Here is a 22199-nt window from a genome sequence, read left to right on the forward strand (position 1 = left end):
AGGGGCGTCTTGGCGTGTATAGAGCGCGTGGTCAAGAAGACTCCTTTAGTGAGGCCCCCTGGTGCGTGCGACTGATGGCCTAAGCCCCATAGCCCTGCTAATTGGTTGTCTGTTAATAATGCTAGTTCTATGTCTGCTCCTAAGGGTCTGTATCTAGAAATGCAGAGTTGCAACCACCTTTTGAGTTAGATGGCTCTATAGTAGGTAGATATGTCTGGAAGCCTGAACCCACCGTCCCTACGACTCAGCATTAACCTGTTGTATGCTAGTCTCGGTTTTTTACCCTTCCAAAGGAAGGTGGAAAATATATGCCTGATTTGCTTGAAGAAAGTCTGTGGGAGGTAAATCGGGACGATCTGTAGAAGGTATGTTATCTTAGGGACAATGTAGGTCTGCAGTAGATTCTTTCTTCCCAACCAGGACACCCATGGGATGATAAGGGATTGTAGCTGTGTCTTAATTTTCTTTATTAGTGGAAGGTAATTAGAACTGTAAAGCTTTTCTGGGTTACTTGTTAACGCAATACCCAAGTACGGGAGTGAGTTTTGATTCCATTTGAAGGGAAATTAAGTTTCCAGCTACCTAGCCAATCCCTCAGTTAAGGAGAGAACCATAGCCTCGGATTTGGTGTAATTAACCTTAAATTTGGATAATTCACCAAAAACCTCTAAGGTACTTAGGATTTGTGGAAATCCTAGCTTCGGGTTCGTGACTAGCAAAAGGAGGTCATCTGCAATAGCAGCACACTTGTGTTCCGTGCTATCAACCTTCAGGCCTCTGATCAAGGGGTTGTCTCTGAACGCTTGAAGCAGCGTTTCCATAACCAGTATGAATAGAGAGGGGGAAAGTGGACACTCTTGTCGAGTTCCATTAGATATTTGGAAAGCCTCCGATAGAGAACCGTTGACCCTGACTTTTGCACTTGGTAAGTGGTAGAGAGACATCACTGCACGTATAGTTGCGTCAGGGAATCCAAACCTACGTAGAGTGCGTTGCATGAATAGCCAGTCTACTCTATCGAAGGCCTTCTCCGCTTCTGTTCCCAAGAGAACCAGAGGCAGTTTATTTTTCTTTGCCCAGGAGACAGCATTAATGAGTCTGCAAGATTGAAGATTACCCTCCCTGCCCATCACAAACCCAGCTTGCTCTTGATGTATGAGAATTGGGATGCATTTTTTGATTCTTTCTGCTAACAACTTAGCCCAAATTTTGACATCTAAGTTTAGTAAGGAGATATGCCTATAGCTACTGCATTCAGTGTTATCCTTACCCTCTTTGTGGATAATGGTTGCATCTAGTGTTTGTTTGGGCATTTGTACACCATCTGCTAATGCCTGGCACCATTTAGTTATCCGCGGTTCTAATAATTGGAGCAGTTTTTAGTAATAACTGCTGGGGAGACCGTCAGGTCCAGGGGCCTTGCCCAATGGCATACTCTTAACCTCTGTGACTTCAGTTTCTATGATAGGAGCCCTTAGTGGGGAAATATTTTCTTCTTTCAGTGTCGGTAAAATAAGTTTGTTAAGGAAAGAGAGTCTATAGCATTTTTCCTTACTTCATCGTTTTGGATTTTTGAGGTATTAGATTGTGTATTATCTAAATTATATAAAGTCATGTAGTAGGAGCGAAAAGCCTCCGCAATATCCTTATCCTTCATAGAGGAGACTAGAGATCCATTGGCTGTTTTGATTTCAGAGATGTGTTGTGCATCAACTCTCTTTTTAATGAGGTATGTCATCAATCTATTACCTCTGTCTCTATGTGCAGCGTCCCACTACGTGTGTGTGTGTGGGCACTGCTTAAAAGTACTTTTTACTCTAAAAATTGCACTATGCTGTATTATGTGACTTTGTACTAATTTATCTGCAAAATCCCTGTTACCAGGCAGATTAGGTGTCATTTATACACCCCACCACTAGATGGGGATAAACTTAGGTTCTATATATACCTAGGTCAGGCCTAGTGAGAGAGAGTAGTGAGACAGGACGGGGACAGATCAGTGTTCATTGTAGTCAGTCTACTGAGAGTGAGAGAGTGCAGATCTAGCACTTCTGCTCTGATGAAAGTTTAGTCCAGAAAGGGACCAAAGAACAGACTTATACATCCAAAGGATAAAAGCCACAAATCAGGCATCAAGGACCTTTGGGATATTCAGGTGAAGGATACCATAGCCTCCGGCCACCTCACCAAATTACACTGATATAGAAAATATCCGGCTAAGCTCCAAGTCAAGCCTAAGAGAGCCTGGAAACAGTGGATCTGAAGAATTAACTCTAATATCAACAAGAGATCGTATTCTTGTACTGCTACAACCAAAGTCATCAACAGTAAAAGTTGTGAGTTGCATTTCACCACTGTCTACCTCATTATTACCACTATTGGTTGTACCACCATTAACGGTACTGGCGTCACTACAAAAACCATCAAGGGACTCAGCCGCCACAAGCACCCCTAACATCAAGGGCACCTCAACCACCATCTTGGCTGATGCTTCCTACCACAGAAGCGTGCCCCGGAGGATTTCGTGCTGTCCACCTCAACACTGTGCTGCCAGCCCAGGGAGGCTATCTGCTAACCGTGAGTAAACTGATGAACTGTGTGTTATTATTTGGCCCCTCATCTGTCCACCGTGTTCCTCACGTGTTGCCCCTGCGCTACTGGCTGGCTGCACATGCATATATTGCTTAAATTTGGCCTGTTGGTGGGTGTCCTGCGACTTTTGACTCACCCTGTACTACGAAAACCTACTCACAAGTGGCTCTAGGGCTCAAATCCTAAGTACTGCTTCTATTTTACAGACTTTTCAGTGAAGGAAGAATCCGCTGCCTGTTCCACAATAAAATACAAGGTGATCATTGTCCTTTTAGACATGCCAAGCTAAAGCAGGAGAAATTGTCCGTAGCCACAATGGACATACATTTTCACTGCAACGATTCACTGACTGGTGGAGGCTACGGCCAGGATCAATAATGAAAATTGATCAAAGCTATAGAGAATCTGATGACATTCTTCAGGTGCTGGTTTCCCTGCTTGTACACCTTTATCTTGCACTTGTCAAGCTGGGTAGGATATAGCAAATTATGTATTTCATCACCTGGATCCACGTAATATTTCTGTGACAATATTACATCTTCCAGAAAAGAATGGTTTAGTAGTGCAGCCTCAGGCTATAACCCTGCATATAAAAATAAGAAAGTTTTGTCATTTTTGGAAATTTTATTGAAATTACTTGGAAGATATATATAAAATTGAGGAAGTTATTAATGGAACCTCTTCGTATTCTCTGAAGCAGTGAGGGTCCATAATAGTGATATAGAGTCCAACCACACAATTATTAGATATTTCAAGAGATTCGGTCACCTCAGCCTAGCGCTATTAACCACAGTACTGCATGAATAGTACACATGATGCTGCAGTAATTTTTTCCTCTATACTAAGTCTGGTTTCCCACTGTGCGCCTGTAATCCTGCCTTGTAATACATCAAGGGCACTCGATGTAATGGTGTGGACTCCTGTAGGAGTTCCTCCTATGCATTACAAAGGCAGTTTGTGGGTGCATAGCGGATCTACAAATTACTGATCGGAGCCCAGCGTCAGGGGTCTCGTTCATGACTGCTGTAGTTAAAATATTTATTACATATGCATTTGCAGACGACTACTTTCTACTTCACAGTGAATCCGTCAAAGATCCCTTATCTGTACTTTTCTGACAGCAGACTTTACTCTTTCACGCAGTGGATTCCACGCACGGGATTCGCTCGTGTGACAGAGCCCTAAGACATCTTACCCTGATGATGTCTTCAATAGAGCTGTGCTCTCTGGTCCAAAACTAAGTATTTTCTACTCTCCTGGACCCGCCTAAAGTTTAGTATGCATGTACAGTTACCTCATACTGCAGAAATACAGCTAGGTATAGACATTACTAAATAACTGCATGAAATTAAAAAGGTAAAAACCAATTAAAACCCTCGCTTTATACTTCTTAAAAGGTTTGTGCCAAAAAACTACTTTTCACTCTAAAGTTTATTTTCGGAAATGACTCTAGCTCCCATTTCTCCTTGGATAGTTTTTATTTTATTTTTTATTTCAAATTGACCTCATGTGCAGTTTTCTCGTATCCCCCATGTTTGAATCCTGCTTCCTGGTTTGTCGTGTGACTGCTGCCATGTCTTAGGGCAGTGAGATGTGTCTTGACATCAGCAGATCATGGGACACTAACCGTGGCCTTGTTCCTACCAGTGACGCATCCTACATTACAAGGCTCCAATGCAGGATGTATCCTACAGCAACTGAATAGGAAAACAGATTTGCTACAGGGCACAATGGTGGACTAATAACTTTAGAATAAGGCAGTTTTGATAAATGGTGGTATTTGGGTAAACAGTATTTCAAGAGAGCATGAACAGCACAGCAGTATCTTGTGATAGCGGGTGACAGCGGCTGATGAAGCGATCCAGACTTTCAATTACAATAATCCCAGAAAATCCACGGCACTTCCTCCAGTGAAACGTGTAGTTTTATTCACCAATAGCAACGTTTCGGTTCGCACAATGGAACCTTTCTCAAGCAGTGATACAAAAAGGGAGTGCACACAGCATATATATAGCATATTCAGTGTCAATTAATCAATACCATAATTAAGTAAAAATTGTCTCGGCCAGGGTTTCCCTGTTTAGCAACATATCTATCTTTCTGCACAAGGTGTTACGGATATATGCAATCTCTGCTAAATCATATATCAGGGATACCTCAGATTTTTTGTTGAAAATCAGAGAGGTGATAATACCGAGTGGAGCTGTGCTGGTGTCCTTGGATATAGTCAGTCTCTATACCAGTATTAGACATGAATTGGGTCTCGAAGCGACTAGGAATGCATTAAAAAAAACTCTGAATTTACATCGGAATGTCAGGAATTCCTTCTGGAATTACTCCATGCCGTATTAATAAATACTGTATTTTTCGCCCTATAAGACGAATCGGCCCATAAGACGCACCTAGATTTTTGAGGAGGAAAATAAGAAAAAAAAATTTGAACCAATAGATTTGGTGGGCTTTGAACTAATGGTAGCCTGTGAATGACGCACTGTTATGGGGGCGTCTGTGGGTGACACTGTTATGGGGGCGTCTGTGGCTGACACTGTTATGGGGGCATCTGTGGCTGACACTGTTATGGGGGCATCTGTGGCTGACACTGTTATGGGGGCATCTGTGGATGGCATGACACTGCTATGGGGGGGGGGGGGGAATCTGTGGATGACAGATAAATAGCATCTAATGCTATTTGTCATCCACGGATCTCCCCCCCCCCCCATAACAGTGTCAGCCACTGTGAATAACCCCCAATGGGGGCTGGCATCCAGTGGCGTACCTACCATATAGGCAGACCACGCAGCTGCTATAGGGCCCGTGAGAAAGAGGGGCCCGAAGTGGAGGAGAGGCCCCGCCCCCTAATTTCTCCTGTTTATCTTTCTAAAGCTAAAGGACCTTTGATGATGTCATCAGAGGTCCTGTAAGGGAACTGTACAGTGTAAAGTGTAGTTCCCAGGTTAGAACAGTGCATCTGCCAGGACCTGTGATGACATCATCTTCAACATCACAGGTCCTGCAGAATCTAGCAAAGGAACTGCACCAAAAATGGTGTAGTTCCTAGGTTTCAAAGGTATATCTGCCAGGACCTGTGATGACATCATCACAGGTCCTTCAACCCCTAACAGCAAGTATTTGACGTTCACAAGCAGCTCTGCATTGATCCATACAGACTGGAATGGAGTGGTAAGAGGAGGTCCTCCACTTCTCGTCATTTACCCCCCCTTCATGCCGTTTTCACTCATTGCTCACTCATGTATAATACTTCAGACAGTTACAGTGACCACTACCTCATGTACCTCACACACACAGTGACCATAATGTATAACTGACCACATATTTCTGTAAACACTGCATCTACAGTATTATTCCTTCTATGTCTCACATCAATACACTGCTCTGTGTGTGTGTATGTGTATATATATATATATATATATATATATATACACATACATACATACACACTGCATATATTACACAGTATTATACATGCAATATGTACAGATATATACAGGGAGTGCAGAATTATTAGGCAAGTTGTATTTTTGAGGATTAATTTTATTATTGAACAACAACCATGTTCTCAATGAACCCAAAAAACTCATTAATATCAAAGCTGAATATTTTTGGAAGTAGTTTTTAGTTTGTTTTTAGTTTTAGCTATTTTAGGGGGATATCTGTGTGTGCAGGTGACTATTACTGTGCATAATTATTAGGCAACTTAACAAAAAACAAATATATACCCATTTCAATTATTTATTTTTACCAGTGAAACCAATATAACATCTCAACATTCACAAATATACATTTCTGACATTCAAAAACAAAACAAAAACAAATCAGTGACCAATATAGCCACCTTTCTTTGCAAGGACACTCAAAAGCCTGCCATCCATGGATTCTGTCAGTGTTTTGATCTGTTCACCATCAACATTGCGTGCAGCAGCAACCACAGCCTCCCAGACACTGTTCAGAGAGGTGTACTGTTTTCCCTCCTTGTAAATCTCACATTTGATGATGGACCACAGGTTCTCAATGGGGTTCAGATCAGGTGAACAAGGAGGCCATGTCATTAGATTTTCTTCTTTTATACCCTTTCTTGCCAGCCACGCTGTGGAGTACTTGGACGCGTGTGATGGAGCATTGTCCTGCATGAAAATCATGTTTTTCTTGAAGGATGCAGACTTCTTCCTGTACCACTGCTTGAAGAAGGTGTCTTCCAGAAACTGGCAGTAGGACTGGGAGTTGAGCTTGACTCCATCCTCAACCCGAAAAGGCCCCACAAGCTCATCTTTGATGATACCAGCCCAAACCAGTACTCCACCTCCACCTTGCTGGCGTCTGAGTCGGACTGGAGCTCTCTGCCCTTTACCAATCCAGCCACGGGCCCATCCATCTGGCCCATCAAGACTCACTCTCATTTCATCAGTCCATAAAACCTTAGAAAAATCAGTCTTGAGATATTTCTTGGCCCAGTCTTGACGTTTCAGCTTGTGTGTCTTGTTCAGTGGTGGTCATCTTTCAGCCTTTCTTACCTTGGCCATGTCTCTGAGTATTGCACACCTTGTGCTTTTGGGCACTCCAGTGATGTTGCAGCTCTGAAATATGGCCAAACTGGTGGCAAGTGGCATCTTGGCAGCTGGACGCTTGACTTTTCTCAGTTCATGGGCAGTTATTTTGCGCCTTGGTTTTTCCACACGCTTCTTGCGACCCTGTTGACTAGTTTGAATGAAACACTTGATTGTTCGATGATCACGCTTCAGAAGCTTTGCAATTTTAAGAGTGCTGCATCCCTCTGCAAGATATCTCACTATTTTTGACTTTTCTGAGCCTGTCAAGTCCTTCTTTTGACCCATTTTGCCAAAGGAAAGGAAGTTGCCTAATAATTATGCACACCTAATATAGGGTGTTGATGTCATTAGACCACACCCCTTCTCATTACAGAGATGCACATCACCTAATATGCTTAATTGGTAGTAGGCTTTCGAGCCTATACAGCTTGGAGTAAGACAACATGCATAAAGAGGATGATGTGGTCAAAATACTCATTTGCCTAATAATTCTGCACTCCCTGTAGTATATACCGCAGTGCACTGATATGTGAGGTACAAGGTATAATAGATGCAGTGTGTACAGATATATAGTATATACAGCAGTGTACTGATATGTGAGGTACAAGGTATAATAGATGCAGTGTGTACAGATATATAGTATATACAGCGGTGTACTGATATGTGAGGTACGAGGTGTCAATACACTGCTGTATTTACTATATACCTGTACACACTGCATCTATTATACCTCGTACCTCACATATTACACTACTGTATATACTGTATACCTGTATACACTGCATATATTATACCCCGTACCTCACATATCAGAACACTGCTGTATATACTATATACCTGTACACACTGCATATATTATACCCTGTACCTCACATATCAGAACACTAGGGAATATACTATATACCTGTACACACTGCATCTATTATACCTCTTTTGTGTGCCAGGGCTGTTTTGTAATCCCAATCCGGCCCTGATGGCATAAATTATAAAACGCAGCAGCAAGAATAGTTCATGGAACAAAAGGAGGGGCTATAAAAGGGGAATGGAGGCCCAATTTAGATTCCTGCTATGGGGCCCAGTGATTTTTATGTACGCCCCTGCTGGCATCTATACTAGTTTTGTAATGGCAGCCGGGCCCAGTGCAGTCACTGTATTCTATTGCAGCGGGCCTCGCTCACTGTACTAATCGTATCTACAGTAACTGCAGGCAATGTTTAACTATAGAATATGTGCAGCCTGTACTTACGACCATAGCAGGCAGGAGGCTGGGCGGGCGGGCACTGGCAGCGTAACTCACTATGTCACGTGCCCGCGCCGCCTGCTTCATTCATAAAGTGGGCGGAACAGGCACGTGACGGAGGAAGTTACGCTGCCAGTGCCCGCCCTGCCTCCTGCCTGCTATGGACATAAGTACAGGCTGCTGGATTGAACATATTCTTTAGTTAAACATTGCCTGCAGTTAGATATGATTAGTACAGTGAGCGGGGCCCGGGGCAATAGAATACAGTGACTGCACTGGGCCCCGCTGCCATTACAAAACTAGATGTCGGCCCCCAGCCCCTCCTCCCTCCGACCGCGCTGTGCAGCATGCGGTCGGCGGTGTATCAGTGTAAACGGCAGCATTCCCCCCATAAGACACACTGCCATTTTCCTCCTACTTTTGGGGGGGGGGGGGGGGGGGGGAGTGCGTCTTACAGGGTGAAAAATACAGTAACTAATTTCTCTTTGGAGATTATTTTTTTATGCAAATGAGGGGCACGGCAATGGGGTCAAATGTGTTGCCCATTTATGCCAACAGCACTGTGGCGTTTTTGGAGGAGGTGTACGTCTGGGGTGGTGGAGATACAGTGCTGCCCATAATTATTCATACCCCAGACAAATTTTGACTTAAAGTTACTTTTATTCAACCAGCAAGTAATTTTTTGATGGGAAATGATATAGGTGTCTCCCATAAGATAATAAGATGATGTACAAGAGGCATTATTGTGGAAAAAAAACATTTCTCAGCTTTTATTTACATTTGAGCAAAAAATACAAGATGTTCCGCACTGTGGAAAATCTCAGAGGACATGGTCGGAAGCCAAAAGTGAGACCATTGCTGACCAGGAGGGTAGTTAGAGAGGTGAAAAAGAATCCAAGGATCACCACCAAGGCCATCCTGGTGAATCTGGGCTCTGCTGGTGGCAATGTCTCAAGGCAGACAATCCAACGGACACTGCACACTGCTGGGTTCCACGGATGCAGACCAGGCACACAAAAGCTCGCTTGGCCTTTTCAAAAGCTCATCTGGACAAAGAAGAAGACTTCTGGTCTTCTGTGTTATGGTCAGATGAAACAAAAATTTAATTGTTTGGTCACAATGATGTTTCCTTCATTTGGCGTAAAAAAAAGGAGAAGCCTTCAACCCAAAGAACACCATCCCCACTGTCAAACATGTTGGTGGGAACCTAATGCTTTGGGGGGGTTTTTCAGCCAAAGGACCAGGGAAACTAATCACAGTAAACGGCACCATGAAAAAAGAGCAATACATGAGGATTCTCAACGACAACATCAGGCAGTCTGCAGAGAAACTTGGCCTTGGGCACCAGTGGACATTTCAGCATGACAATGACCCAAAACACACAGCAAAAGTGGTGAAGAAATGGTTAGCAGACAACAACATTAACGTTTTGGAGTGGCCCAGCCAGAGTCCAGACTTGAATCCAATTGAGAATCTGTGGAGGGAGCTAAAGATCAGGGTGATGGCAAGAAGACCCTCCAATCTGAAAGATTTGGAGCTTATTGAAAGATGAATGGGCAAAAATACCTGTGGAGACATGCAAAAAGCTGGTCTGCAATTATAGGAAGCGTTTGATTGCTGTAATAGCCAATAAAGGCTTTTCTATTGATTATTGAGAAGGGTATGAATAATTTTGGACTGGACACTTTTTGCTCAAATGTAAATAAAAGCTGAGAAATGTTTTCCCCCCCCCCACAATAATGCCTCTTGTACATCGTCTTATTATCTTTGGGGAGACACCTATGTCATTTCCCATCAAAAAATTACTTGCTGGTTGAATAAAAGTAACTTCAAGTAAAAATTTGCCTGGGGTATGAATAATTATGGGCAGCACTGTACATAGACATCTTCTTCATTTGGACGGCCACGGAGGTGAAGTTGGCAGAATTCACCTTTACTCAATCTCATGAAAAAATTGTGTTTCTTGATACCCTGATCACAGTCCATGACTGCGATGTGGAAAGCATGATACATATTAAGCCCACGGATAGGAATACATTATTACATTATACAAGTGCACATCCGAGATCTATGGTAAAGTCTTTGCAGAGGAGTCAATTCTTAAGGGCCGAAAGAATAGTCAGTAATCCGACACATTTGAAAGTAAGAATTAGTCTTACCGGTAATGATGTTTCCAGGAGTCCGACATGACAGCACTACATGGAGGTTGTCTCCCCCGCCCACTATTGGGACAGGAAACAGAGAGGTTAAAAGCTCCCCCCCCACCCACCATCACCAGTGTTTTATAGATTATGACATAATAATGGGTATCATAGTACAAAAAAAAGAAGAAAAGGAAGATTACTCTAACCATTAGGGAGGGAACTACCAGTGCTGTCATGTCGGACTCCTGGAAACATCATTACCGGTAAGACTAATTCTTACTTTCCAGGACGTCCTCCATGACAGCACTACATGGAGTAGGAATACCAAATTAATCCAATAACTAGGGAGGGACCGCAGCCTGAAGAACTTTACGTCCAAAAGACTGGTCAATATTCCCTGACACATTTAATCTGTAATGCTTACAAAAGGTTTGGGAGCTTGCCCAGGTGGCTGCCCTACATATCTGGTCGATAGAAGCATTCGCATGTTCGGCCCATGAAGCCGAGACTGCTCTCGTTGAATGAGCCCTAATCTCTTGGGGACAGGGAAGCTCCTGGCTCTGATAGGCCTCTTTAATGACTTTTTTAATCCATCTTGCTAATGTTGCTTTAGAAGCTTTCTTGCCTTTATTGCGGCCTGAAAATTGAATAAACAGATTTGAGTCCAATCTAAAGGTACTGGTAACGTCTAGGTAGGAAAGGAGAGAACGTCTGACGTCTAGAAGATGGAACTCCTTCTCTCTTTCGGTCTTTGGGTCTGTGTAGAAAGTTGGTAGTACTATTTCCTGGTTACGATGAAAGGAAGAAGCTACCTTAGGTATAAAGGACGGGTCTAGCCTTAATATGATTCTATCTTCACAGATTGTAAGGTACGGCTCACGGATGGTGAGGGCCTGGATCTCTCCTAGCCTACGGGCTGATGTGATAGCTACTAAAAACATCATTTTTAAGGTTAGGTTTCTTAGGCTACTCTCGTGTAGGGGTTCAAAAGGTGGTTTTGTTAAGGCATTAAGAACTAGCGACAGATCCCAGGGAGGGACCGGGGACCTTAATGTTGGTCTAATCCGCGTGGTTGCCTTTAAGAACCTGCTTACCCATCGATTTTCTGACAGGAAGTAATTTAGAAACCAACTTAAGGCTGCAGTTTGAACCTTAAGGGTACTGGGCCTAAGACCCATGTTGAACCCTTCCTGGACGAAATCAAGAATATCTCCCAGACTCGGGAGTAGAGGATTCTTCCCTCTCAGCGCCATCCAGGAGCAGAATTTTTTCCAGACTTTATTATAAATCGCCGATGTCACCTGTTTATGGCCTCTCTGAATAGTGGCTATTACTTCGTCTGAGAACCCCTGTAATTTTAACAAGTCCCTTTCAGAAGCCACGCTGTTAATTTCAGCTTGTTTATTTCCGGATTCCAGATTGGACCCTGATGCAACAGGTCTGGCCTGAGAGAGAGGGGAATCGGTTCTTTTTGACTCAGAGAGGACAGGACCGGGAACCAGGCTTGTTTCGGCCAAAAGGGAGCTATGAAGATCACTTTGGAGGATTCCCTGCTGATCTTCTTTAGGGCTACTGAAATCAGAGGGAAAGGAAGAAACGCATACGCCAGCTTCATGTTCCAGGACTGGGATAAAGCGTCTACTGCTGTGGGGTGATCGGCAGGATTCCGGGAGAAGAAGGAGGTTGTTTGAGCATTCTCCCTTGAAGCAAAGATGTCGATGTCCGGGTATCCCCATGAAGCTGTCAACTCTAGAAACACCTGTCTGTTCAGAGTCCACTCGTTTGGATCTATAAATTGTCTGCTGAGGAAATCTGCTGATTGGTTTCTTGAACCCTGTAGGTGTTCTGCTGAGATTGACAGCACATTCTCCTCTGCCCAGGAAAAAATGTTGTTTGTTAGATTCTGGAGGAGAGGGTATCTTGTTCCTCCCTGATGTTTGAGGAAAGAGACCGCTGTCATGTTGTCTGACAGGATTCGTATGTTCTGTCCACTCAGAAGATCCTGACTCTGTTTGAGAGTCTCCCAAACGGCCTGAAGTTCTCTGAAGTTTGAAGACCTGTTTTTTATGGTCTGGCTCCAGGTTCCTTGGAAATAGTAGATTCCAACCTTTGCACCCCAACCTTGTTGGCTGGCATCTGTAGTTACTACGACGTAGGGGTGGGCGATATGGCCTAAAATCTATATTGCGATATAATTTTAAGCATGTGCGATATGCGATATATATTGCGATATATTGTTTTCTATATTTGGGGGGGGCGTGTTTAAACTTTTTTAAACTTTTTATTTAATAACTATTAGTCTCCTTAAGGGCTAGAACGTAGAACCCTTGTCATATTCACCCCAACAGAGCTCTATTAGGGTGAATAGGACTTTACACTCTCCCTGCTGCCCTGTGCTTTGTGCACACAGCAGCGGGGAGCTGATCCCCCTCCCCTAAACGGTGCCATCCCCAGATCCCCCCCCTCCCCTAAACGGTGCCATCCCCAGATCCCCCCCCTCCCCTAAACGGTGCCATCCCCAGATCCCCCCCCTCCCCTAAACGGTGCCATCCCCAGATCCCCCCCCTCCCCTAAACGGTGCCATCCACAGATCCCCCCTCCCCTAAACGGTGCCATCCACAGATCCCCCCCTCCCCTAAACGGTGCCATCCCCAGATCCCCCCCCCTCCCCTAAACGGTGCCATCCCCAGATCCCCCCCTCCCCTAAACGGTGCCATCCACAGATCCCCCCCTACCCTAAACGGTGCCATCCACAGATTCCCCCCCCCCCCCCCGACGCTCACAGGAATACATTTAAAAACTAATCAGTAACTTTATTCATTGGTGATCTCTTTACTGTATACCTTACTAGGTCTTAGCTCCGGTAACAGCAGGCAGTGCGGGGGGCGGAGCTCACTCACTGACGTCACGCGCCTGCGCCGCCTAGTGGGAGGAGCAGGCGCGTGACGTCAGTGAGTGAGCGCCGCCCGCCCGCACTGCCTGCTGTTACCGGAGCTAAGACCTAGTAAGGTATACAGTAAAGAGATCACCAATTAATAAAGTTAAAGTTACTGATTAGTTTTTAAATGTTCTACTGTCAGCGGCGTGGCCCTGTATGTTCTAACCCCCAGGCAAGCGTCCCTGTCACCATGGGAACGCCTGGGGGTTAGAATATACCATCGGATTTGAGTTTTCACGCGCTCACTGAGATCGTGAAAACTCAATGATTTACTGTCAGTCCCTCCCCTCCTCCTCTTTTGTCATTGGTGGTCAGCGGCAGCCGCGCACAGTGGGGAGGGAGGGACTCTCTCCTTCTCCACTGTGCCCAGTGTGCCGGCTCAGGAGAAGATGGTGCGCGCAGAGAGCGCGATCATATCGCGGTCCGGCGATATAGGCGATATGCTCAAAATCCATATCGTGGCACAAATTTATATCGCATATCGTCTATATCGCCCACCTCTACTACGACGTACGGATTTAGATTCCAGGAGACGCCTTTTGATAGGTTGCTTGATGTCTGCCACCAATCCAGGGATCTCCGAGCATTATCCTTTATAAGGATTTTCCGGTCTATGGATCGGTGGTCTCCGTCCCAGACCGATAGAATCATCTTCTGTAGGACTCTCGTGTGATGTTGACTCCACGGTACCGTGAATATGCAAGATGTCATCAGGCCCAGAATGCTCATGGCGTTTCTGATGGTGCACACTGATTTCCCTTGAAACGCTTTCAATTTCTTGACAAGGTTCTGCTGTTTTTGAGGTGGAAGGAAAGACCTCTGTAGGTTCGAATCTAGTAGTGTTCCCAGGAAGATCTTTCTGGTCTCTCGTACTAGGTCCGATTTTTCCCAATTTATGATCCAGCCGAGATCCTGTTGTCTGTGTTTGTGTCGCTAGAACTGGTGCAGAGTCTGCGGTTAGGAGAAGATCGTCTAGATAAGGTACAATCTTTATTCCCTTCAGTCTGAGGAAGGCCACTATCTCTATTATCAATTTTGTAAACACCCGGGGGGCTGTTGATATCCCAAAGGGCAGGCACTGAAACTGATAATGGTTTACTTTCCCTGCTTCCCTTACCGCAAATCTTAGGAATTTTTGGTGGTCCGGATGTATTGGTACATGGTAATAAGCATCTTTTAAGTCCAAGGTGCACATTACCTCTCCCTGAGAAATAAGGGGTGTTGTCGATCTTATCGATTCCATCTTGAAACGACGGTACTTTATGAAGACGTTTAGGGGTTTTAGGTTGATTATAGTTCTGAATGAACCATCTGGCTTTTTGACCAGGAATAACCTTGAATAGAAGCCCCTGCCTTCCTGACCCGCAGGGACGCGAGTCACTGCGCCTAGATTCTTTAATTTTGCGACGTCTCTTAAAAGATTTTCCTGTGGTGTACCTCCTCCGTACCCTGTCAGCACAAATTTGTGTTGCGGAACAGATATAAATTCTATCTTGTATCCTTCTTGAATAATTTGGAGCACCCAAGGGTTCTAAGTTATTTGGCTCCATGCTGGGAGAAAGGATCTTAATCTCCCCCCGACTGGTCTGGCGTCATTGTTTGTCTTGGGAAGTGTTGGGGTTAAGCAGAAATCCTCTGCCCTTACCCCCTTTAGGATAGGACCATCTCCCCGACTTCCCCTTATCCTTATACGTTTGGTTTTTTGGCTGGAATTTTTTCCGAAAAAAATGTGTCTAGTTTTTGTTTCAGGAAACCCTATCTTTTTATCTGAGGCCTTCTCAAGAATTTTGTCCAGACTAGGGCCAAACACGTATGATCATGAGAAAGGGATTGCACATAACTTATTTTTTGAGGTGAGATCACCAGACCAGTTCTTCAGCCACAAAGCCCTTCTTGCGGTGTTCAGAAGGGCCCCGCCTTTAGCTGCGAACCTGACTGACTCTGCTGAGGCGTCCGCTGTAAAGTCTGTCGCCATCTTTAGGAGCGGGATAGTGTCCAAAATGTACTCCCTGGGAGTTCCCATTGACAAATGATTCTCCAGCTGAGATAACCACAATAATAGGGACCTAGCCACTGAAGTAGCTGCAACGTTAGTAGAAATTAAGGCCGCAGAAGCCTCCCAAGATTTCCTCAGGAGACCATTGGCCTTGCAGTCCATGTGGTCCTTCAGCTGGGAGGAGTCCTCGAATGGGATCGCTGTTTTTTTAGCTACCCTGGCGACCGGGGCGTCGATCTTGGGGATTTCTTCCCAAGTTTTAGTGTCCTCTTTGTCAAAGGATAAACGACTTTTAAATTCCCTGGGAATAAACAGCCTTTTCTCTACATCCTCCCACTCATCCAGGATCATCTGTTTTAGGCTAGTATTTAAGGGGAACACTTTCCTCAGTTTTGTAATTAGGCCAGCAAACATCTCCTCCTGAATGGACCTCTTAGTTGGTTCGTCTGAGATATCCATAGTCTGTCTAACTGCAGTTAGGAGGGAATCCATATCCTCAGTTGAGAAACAGTACTTGCGTTTCTCCTCATGGGATGAGGAAGGTAAAGACTCCTCTTCTTCCTCCTTTCCTGAATATTCCACCTCTATGACTTCTGGGTCTGACTCCAAGTTTTCCCTAGGTCTTTTAATCCCGGTGGTCTGTTCAGCCACCTTAGGCGTTATTAAGGAGGAAACTGACGCTTTAACCTCTTCTTTAATGATGGCTCTAAGGTCTGTTAAAAGGGACGACTGTTCCTCTTTCATCATCTTGTTAATACAATCGGCACAAAGCTTCTTTGTATATGACTCCTGAAGCCTTTTGCTGCAAATAGCGCATCTTTTGGGCTTCTTTTTAATGTCCACCTTTAGGGTAGGATCTTTCTCTCCCTAGGAAACATGATGATAGAAAACAGGCCATAAACCTTCTGAGCCTACCACCATGTAGTGCTGGGTTACTCACATGTCCCTGGGCAGGAGGGTCTGGGGACTGCTCTCTCATACCGGACGAATCCATGACTGAGGGACTGACACCTAGCCCAACCAGACTTTAAATGCCACTGGCACTTACCCCTCCTGACGTGGATGCTCCTCCCATAGACTCTGGATGGACATGAGGCCGACCACTAGGCCTCCAGCGTCCCTCGCCGCTTGGGGACCGATCGCAGGGCGCCGCCATACTGGATCCGGTGTCGGAGGTCACGCACATGCGCACTCCTTCGCCGGCGCCACTTCCGGCTCAGCGCCGAAGCTGGAAGTGAGAAAAAGATGCTCCGGCTCCCGCGCGATCCCTCCTGGAGGAGCGTCCTGCAGCCCAGAGCCCCAGTGGGGTTGCGGCTACCGTTTCCCAGCCCCTGGTATACATGCTTCCAGCCGAGAGCCGTATGACCCACAGGTACTGGAGAGGGCTGGGAGGCTAAGGGACCCCAGCTTAGGGGTTTTAGCCCGGCGAAATAGGAAAAAGAAAAAATTTCTACAGGTCTACAAGAGAGACCCCCCTCTGCCCTGTCCATTATTGGGACAGGAAAAAACACTGGTGATGGTGGGTGGGGGGGGGGGGGGGGGAGCTTTTAACCTCTCTGTTTCCTGTCCCAATAGTGGGCGGGGGAGACAACCTCCATGTAGTGCTGTCATGGAGGACGTCCTGGAAACAAACCTTAAATAACACAACTGACGCCTTCAAAAAGCGTGGATATCCAGTAAGGAATCTTGACATACAGATTAAAAAGACAGAAGGAGTAAGTAGAGAACAGTTGCTGACAACCAAGAGAAATGATAAACATAGAACCAATAGAATTCCTTTGGTGACCACCTACACAAAGGACAGTTATCAAGTCAGAGATATCATCAATAAACACTAGGCAATTTTAAAATATGGCCTAGGTGAGGTTGATGCATTTAAGAGGGTACCTCTAATGTCTTATAGGCGACCTAGGAACTTGAAGGATAGATTGGTCCATGCGGATGTGGGCCCTATTAAAAAAAGTGGGACAAACCTTTTTAAAAACCCCTAAAAAGGGATGTTTCCCATGTTTGAATTGCATCAATTGCAAAGAGATGCCCAAAGGGGGAACATTCACACACCCTAAAACTAATGTCATATATAGAATTAATTTCTATCTAACATGTGATTCAACGTTTGTGATATATGTATTGTGGTGTCCGTGTTTACTACTATATGTAGGAGAAAGAACATTGGATTTCAAAACGCGCTTCAACCAGCACCGCTATACCATCCGCAAAAAGCGGATGGATTTACCGGTGTCGAAACACTGTACAGAAATGGGTCACAGTGAGATATAAAATGGATGCTCATTGACCATGTCCCACTGTCACGAAGAGGTGGGAACAGGGGCGTAATGTTAAAAAAAAAAAGGGAAATCTTTTGGATTATGAAACTGAATACCTTGAAACCGATGGGATTGAAAGTTAAATTCAGACCTTGGATTTGTACTTAGATGGTGTCTCCATTGTGTGTGACTTTAATCCTGCTATGTCAAACTGCTAGTTATATGTGGGGTGCTATTTACTTGTTTTTAATAGTCTCCCTTGTTTTACTTGCAGATAATGTATTTTTTGAACATTTTAAAAATAAGAGGAATTGGTTTGGATCCCTGCTACACGCTGGACAACTATGGATAATAAATGCAGATCAAGAATTATGGATAATAGATGCAATATGGACATGGGGCCACCTCTCTCTCTCTACTTGTTCCTTCTCCTCATTGGTAGCTCTTGGATTTAGTTTGGTACATTTTGTACTTTTCCGAAGACATAGGCGAGTGGCAGATGACAACTAGGGCTAGTTAGTGGGATATAGATCGAGTATGCTGGTGCCCTAGAAATGGGAGCCCTGTATATTCCTGATTGATCCCCTTCTTTTGACAGTGAAGGATGTGGCTACCCTGGATTCGTTTTAAATATCATTTGGAGCGGTCCGATCCTCTCTGTCGATACAGACTTACTTTTCTGTGGTGGGGGTTGGCCGACACGGCTAGACTGTGTTTGGGGACAAATGCAGCGCGGCTGGTGCTTCCTTCGGATGCAGCTGGTGGCATTAACAGATGTCATCAAATACATATGCAGTAATATTAATCTGCCACTCTCTCTGCTATTTAATAATAATGTTCGCTTATCACGGGATGTGTTTCTTTGTGATCTTTGAGCTACATATGTGGAGAGTGTTTATTACATTATGGTGAAAGAGGCTATTTTTATCTTCTTCTAAAAAAAAATATTTGTCTGAAAGTGCAGGACCTGAGTCACGTGATGGTTGCTGCAGCAACGTATACAAACATGCCCCATGTGATTCTAACATTCCGGTCACCTGATCTTCCGGTCATCTGACCTGTGGATCACGTGACACACTCGCTCATAAAAGACTGCGTACACGGGAATGATTGCGGTAGTAGCGCCGCGCAAGCGCAGCGGTCTCTACACCACGCCAGCTCTCCATGTGCCGCTTGGATCCGAATCAGGTTGCAAATGTTCAACTACTGGTTTTAATCATGTTTTTTATTATATCACCTGGTTTAATTAGTATGAAATATGACTCACAGTCTCTTATGTATATGTATTTTTATAGGATGCATTCATTCATGTCACTGTTTTTGTTCTATATGGGTCTAGAATCATGTACAATTGCTTTTTTATATACTTTTTATTATGTTATTGATTAATTGACACTGAATATGCTATATATATATATATATATGCTGTGTGCACTTCCTTTTTGTATCACTGCTTGAGAAAGGTTTCATTGTGCGAACCGAAACGTTGCTATTGGTGAATAAAACTACACGTTTCACTGGAGGAAGTGTCGTGGATTTTCTTGTATTTGGGTAAAGTGATATAATAGTGATATCTGTTGGGCGGGACACATTTATATTAGTGGCACAACCCCTTTAATAATGGGGGTTCACTTCAGGCCACCTGTGCATGAGAACTGAAATCACCCGCATCCAGGAGCTGGAGTACATTTCTGGTGTAACGTGCAGCGGTTTTTTGGCACATATAGTGTAGAATGTGTTGGTCTCCAGAGGTCCTGTCCATGGCCTGCCCACTTTATACAAAAGTGATGTAAAAGCTTGATAAAGCTCCCCCCAATTTACCAATATGTTTTGTGTTTCATATCTGCAATGTTAAAGGATATCACATGATCGCATCTTGAGGCTGGCCTCTCTCAATCTGTGACATCACTTCCAGGGCTCCGATGATTCACCCCCTCCCCATGGTTGGCAAATCATTGCATATGTTCCTGCAATCTCTCCTCCATTATTATTCATAAATGGGCGCATGCACAGCGCAATTCTGTACTCAACACATTGAGCATGCGCAGTAGGGATCGACCGATTATCGGTTTGGCCGATATTATCGGCCGATATTGAGGATTTTGAACGTTATCGGTATCTATTTTGCCGATATACCGATAACGTATGGGGAACACAGAACGCGCTGCTCTCAGTGCTCTCCGTGTTCCCTCAGCAGCACAGGGGAGAAGGAAGCCGTGTCTCCCTCCCCCTGTGCTGCTGCCGCCAATGAGAAGAGAGAACATAAGAGAAGGGGAGGGGCTGTGGCCACCGCTCCACCAATGAAGATAAGCCTTTCATTCATTCATATACAGGAGGCGGGAGCTGGCTGCAGAATCACATAGCCGGCTCCCGACCTCTATGAACGGCAGCTGCGGTCCGCGGTAGTTAACTCCTCAGGTGCCGCGGATCGCAGCTACCGCTCATAGAGGTCGGGAGCCGGCCATGTGATTCTGCAGCCAGCTCCCGCCTCCTGTATATGAATGATTGAGAGACTTATCTTCATTGGTGGCACAGTGCGCCCCCCCCCCCAAGCCCCACAGTATTAATCATTGGTGGCGCAGTGCGCCCCCCACCCCCATCCCGGCCAATAGTAAAAACATTGGTGGCGCAGTGCGCCCCCCCCAGTATTACTCATTGGTGGCAGTGGCCACAGGATCCCCTCTCCCCTCCGATCGGAGCCCCAGCAGTGTAAGCCTGGGGCTCCGATCGGTTACGATGGCAGCCAGGACGCTATTGAAGCCCTGGCTGCCATGGTAAGCTGCATGCTGCTGTGTGCACTATGCACAGAGCAGCAGGGACAGTGTAAGATCCTATTCCCCCTGATAGAGATCTATCAGGGAGAATAGGACAAGGGTTCTAATCCCTAAGGGGGCTAAAAGTTAGTAAAAAATAAATAAAAAATATTAAGTATAAATGAAAAAGATTTATAAAAAAAAAAAAAAATACACATTAACAATAAACATATTAATTTTCAGCAGATTTGTGTAGGAATTTTTTTTTTTCTCAAAAATGAAAATTCCCAGAATATCGGTATAAATTATCGGCTATCGGCCTGAAAGTTCACAAATTATCGGTATCGGCCCTAAAAAATCTATATCGGTCGATCCCTAATGCGCAGTACCTTATATTTCTGTGTCATAACTAAAATGGGGAGGGCTGGAGCAGTAATGAATACTGGGATTATACATGCAATGATTACTTTGCTACCCGCGTCCTCCATTAGTTGACTTTTACCCAAATATATTAGTGGTATTATCAATGGTGTAAAAGACAAAATGCTTACCTGTCTGATCCCAGTATATTATTGAACATTGTTTTCCGATCCTGTCTACGGGCATCATTGTACAAGTTTAAAAAAAATAACTGATCAGCTGCCACGCTTGTCTTTAGGCAGTGTCTGGTATTGCAGCTCAGCCCTTTCCATGTAAAATGACTGAACTGTAATACTAGACATAGCCCATGGTATTAATTCTGGGGGAAAAAATGATGCCAACTGTAATAACACTTGTCTGGTCTGAACTCAAAGTGAGATTCATTATTGTGGGGATTATTATGAACAAAATAACAACGAGTGAGATTTACTGATAATATATTATACACATAAGAATAAAACACAAATCGTATAATACATATGTGGATACAGAAATAGACTACATTAATCCAAATAATGAAGAAATTACAGAAATTCACAATTTTAAACAATTTAACAAGTAAAATCAGAAGACACATACCAGTCTAACATACTGGCAGAATAAAGCACACTCAATGGCATAAGGCACTGCCAGCAGGGGATGTCTCATCAAGGGTCTGGCCTCTGTAACCTCTAAAAATCATGTTATCGCTGAGGAAGCAGTGTCTGGCAAGATATTCCTCTGTAGCATTAAATGGCCTCCATTCAAATTAATGGCCTTCCTTCCATCAGACTCTCTGTCCTGGCTCACAAAGAGGGTCCAAGTTGAGGGCACCCCTCTGTGTCATCCATAGGTCCTAATAGGACATATGGACAGAGGCCGTCTTTATGGGACCACCCATGTCAGTGTAAGGGTCTCATACAATGCATTATTTTTCAATTTAGTAAAAGCACACAACTTTAATTTAAAAAACTTGAAGCCAGGTTGTGCACCGCCAAATCTTGATGATTTATATCTCGGGATTCTGTTTGAGCCCTGAGCATTCAACCACTCCAGCTGATTGTTCCAATCTTTGCATATTTTTATTGCAATCATTTGAAATAGATGTCATCATCTAACAACACTGACCATTCTGCTCAGTTGTGGTGAACACCTAGTTCTGATGGAAATCTAAATGCTAAGCAACACTACATTAGGCTCTGTTCACACTGATGTCATGGCTTCTGTTTAGAATAGAAGCCATGAAGCTATGCCAGATCCAGACAGTGACTGAAGGACCTCGCTGACTTTAATGGGTTCCTTCAG

Source organism: Bufo bufo, chromosome 2, assembly GCF_905171765.1.
Source record: "Bufo bufo chromosome 2, aBufBuf1.1, whole genome shotgun sequence".
Taxonomy (NCBI): domain Eukaryota; kingdom Metazoa; phylum Chordata; class Amphibia; order Anura; family Bufonidae; genus Bufo; species Bufo bufo.